A 3,985-nucleotide genomic window follows, 5' to 3' on the forward strand; every position below is an offset into this window, starting at 1 on the left:
AAAGGTATTTATTTGAGCAAAAAGAATTGCAACCCGGGAGACACAGATTCAGGTAGCAACATAAACCACTCTGGAGAGGAATAAAGAAATGCAAAGTCTATAAAGGCAAACCCCACAAAATAATTCTCTCATGCAAACAAGGGTTGCTAGCTAGGTTAATGGGGATTGGTTAGTTCCAATATGCAAAAACTACAAGGAGAAGGTCAAATCCATATGTGTCCATGCAGCAGTTGCTGTTCCAAGATGTTTATGACTCAGCTTTGAGCTGAGTTTAGCAACGATTTAACTGAGGCACATCTGTGCATATGCCCAACTACCCTAATAGCCACCTGACTCAATTTTAAGTGACCCTCTTAGCGATTCTTATTCCATTTTTTTATTACCACACATAACTATGCAATCGTTACAGAATAGCATGTGATTATCATACACCTTGATAACATAACAGTAATAATATAAGTAACAAAAGTCAAGGCACAGTCAAGGAAGATGGAAAGATCGAAGAAGTCATGAGAGCTAATACACACACATAATTGCAATGTATAATTAAAAACAATTACTCTAACCTCTTAATGTTTTTCAGAATTTTTGATTAACCTCAGAAGTATCTGTTAGGAAGTAATATCTCTTGTGGTCAAGAAACATTTGGAGTTCAACTCTTCCTTCAGTTTCACTTCAAGTTCTTTTAAATTCGAGTAAATTTAAAGCTTTTTATTAAAATGGCATCTGTATTATGGGCTAATTCTTATATAAAATATCTCTGTGATCTTTCCTCTGATTTGTAAATATGCATAGAAAGCTTTCTGGAATGATAGAATGCGATGATGATTTCTATAGTTGATTCTGTAAGGTGGTATAGAGCTAATTATTTTTTTGCTTGTCGTTTTAAAATATTTTAATGTTTCAATAAATAAACAAAAAACAATTTTCAAATATTAGAAAAAATGTTTTCAGGCATCTCATTGAAATAGGATAAATAGTTCAGAAACAGACTTGGCAGAGATCGCTGCCATCTCCCAATGTCTATTCTCCTAAGACTTTGTGGAATTTTTATCTGTCCACGTGATGACCAGAATAAAGACCCCATTTCCAAGCTCTGACCTATAGGACGTACTCAGACATGCCATATGACAGCTTCTGGAATCATTTGAGGGTGTTTGCTTATTTTCTCTCTATCACCCTCATTCCCTCCTGCTGCCTGGAATGCAGATGTCACCATAAGGGACCATGAGGTCAAGGCCTTTCAAAGCAAAGCAACATAGAAGGTGTGTGCAGAATGTCACATCACCTAGAATGCCTATCTGGCTAACATGAGAAAGGAGGAGACATTTTTATCTTGTTGAAGCAACTGAACGTAATCCTGACTGAACCACAGACTGACACACACATGTAGAAATTTAGTTTGTGGTACTATTTTGCATTGTACATCATTGAGAAAGATGAAAACAATCGGCTTGGCTCACCATAAATAAATCACCATGGACTTAAATGTGACAAAAATTTTAAAACATTTTATAAGAAAATACAAAGAGAATATCTTTATGAATTTGAGATAGGGAAATATTTTAAAAAGAGATTTTTATGGTGAAAACCATGAAGGAAATAATATGCAAACTTTAAAAAATTGTAAAACATTTTTAACCTTTTACATGACAAAAAAAATTACAAGCAAAAGTAAGAGATGAGCAACAGTGAGGTCTGTCATGTTCAAGTTCAGTGTGGTGCTAGGTGTGTATGTGGGGTCGGGGCAGAGGGGTGGTCAACTAAGTTTGAGGAGAGCTGCATAGTCCCTTTACCTCTCAGAGTGACAACGCATGTTAGCTTGTCAAAAGCTCTGAGGACTTCTACAGAAACCACACATATAGTTATTTCACTGTGGGACCACTCTCTGTGTATACATAACATCTGTGAACTTCTGGGTGTGTAAAGGACACTTGGAAATGCTGCCATAAGAAATAACACTGCCTCATGTGAGAAATGATTGTTGCATTCACTTTTGTGTCCCCACAGGTAATTCTCACTCCTTCAGCAGTTCTGACCAGCAGTAGCATTGGAGGATGAGGAAGAAGAAGAGGAAGAGGAGGAGAAGAGAGGAAGAAGAAAAATAAGAAGGGAAATAGAAATTTGGGGTTTGGGGATGAGGTATAAATTCTCTCAGTAGAGTGAACATATATCCCAAGAAAAGAAAGTCAGATGCAATCTGGGCTTTTCCTTCTCACCGCCGCATGCTACAAGTAGATGTTCTGAAGTATGCCCAACTAGGGGGTGGGGAGTAGGGTGGGGGGGAGACCATTTTAAAGACAGTTCACATCCCAGGGTGTTGTAATGCAGAAAATGGCAGTTGGGACAGACTTCTTGCCAGTTATAGGAAAAGAGCAGATGTGGCCCAGGATGATCAATTCAACACGGATTGGCCACACACTGTCTCTCTCTCTGGGCTCTGACATTAGGCATCTGTAGTCTAGAGAAGGAGATTTTATTAAACATTTTATTTCAGGTATAGTTTAAAGCCCTTTACTTATTTTATCTCATTTAATCCTGTGATATAGGTATTATAATTATTCTCATTTGGGGGATGAGAAAAGAGAGGCAGAGTTAAGTAAATTGCCTAAAGGTTAAAATCTAGCAAGGGATGGAGGCAGGATTCCAATCTAGGTGGTTTGCCATCAGTCCAGCTCCCTGACCCACTGCTCTACCCATTTCTCCTGAAACATCATGATAGAGGGAGGAACAGAGGGAAACGCAGAGTCAGAAAGGTCTAGCCGAATGTCAGTTCACCTTAGTGACAGCGGCGGGTTAGCCTGGGAGAGGAGAGATGGGAAAGCCATTGCCGGGTGAGGTCAACTGCCTGAAAGCCAGAGAAAGGGGCAGGGACGGGGCTTCACTGAAAGCCAGTCGTGCCAAGTCAGGATATGGTCTTTGGGCACCTTCAGCCAGCAAAGGTTTCTGGGTATGGGGGACAGGCCCGGGTATTTCTCATGAAGATATTGGGGGGCCAGGCAATAGGAGAGGGGAAGGTGTGGAGAGTGGGTCAACCGCGGATCAGGCCAGTGGAGGAACAGGAGGCAAATTGCCATATTCCCAAAGACAGAGCAGAGAGGAAGGCAGAGGGAAGGGAAAGAAAAGGAGGCTTTCGGAGGAGTTGGAGCTGGATTTTATATGGATTTTATATGAAAAGGACCCCGGCCCCCTGATAACTTCGGCTTAGGCAGAGGCGTTAGTTTTCTGAGTTTCGTCCACGTTTTGGGTAGTGATATTAGCTGAGAGAATGTGCATGCATCCTCTTTGCACAATCGCCCCAAGCTCTTGGGGCAGGTAGGGTGATGGTCATTTGCAATCTGATGCCTTGACTGTCGGGCTCCGCTTTTCTATTGCACAAATCCCGGGCTTGAACTGCACATCCTGCGCATTTGTTGCGAAAGGAGCCGAAGGCTGGTCCCTTGCCCAGGAAGGCCGCCCGGCCGGACGCGCGGGTCCCGCCCAGGATCCCGCCCTGGTTCGGACCAGAGCATCAGGTGGGGCCCAGGACACCAGCTTACGTACGAGGCTGAGGCGGCCTCTCCTGGACCCAACCCGCCGCAGGCAACCCGCCGACACTCTGGCCGGTGTTCCCAGTGCATTCGCAGGCTCCGACGTGGGGGAGGCGGCTTGGCGGGGAGACCCCTGGGGCACACGCAGCACCCCATTCCCCTCCCCACGGAACGGGCTTCCTAGCGCGCGGGCTCCGACACTCTCACCCGGGCTCGGCCCCAGCCTCCCGGGAACACGCGGCAGGCGGGCGGGCACCGGCCCCCCGGGCACTGCCCACCCCGGCCCCCCAACTCGCAGACTACAAGTCCCAGCAGCCCGCGCAGGCGGCACTTCCCGCCTCGCCGCGGAGACCCCCGGCGGTCCGAGCGGCGGGGCTCAGGCTGCGCTCTTGGCCGGGCCGGGCGGGGAGGCCGGTCCCGCGGGCGGGGGCGGGGGCGGCTCCGCGGCTTCTCCC

This window comes from Pteropus medius, unplaced genomic scaffold (assembly GCF_902729225.1).
Source record: "Pteropus medius unplaced genomic scaffold, Ma_sr-lr_union100, whole genome shotgun sequence".
Classification (NCBI taxonomy): domain Eukaryota; kingdom Metazoa; phylum Chordata; class Mammalia; order Chiroptera; family Pteropodidae; genus Pteropus; species Pteropus medius.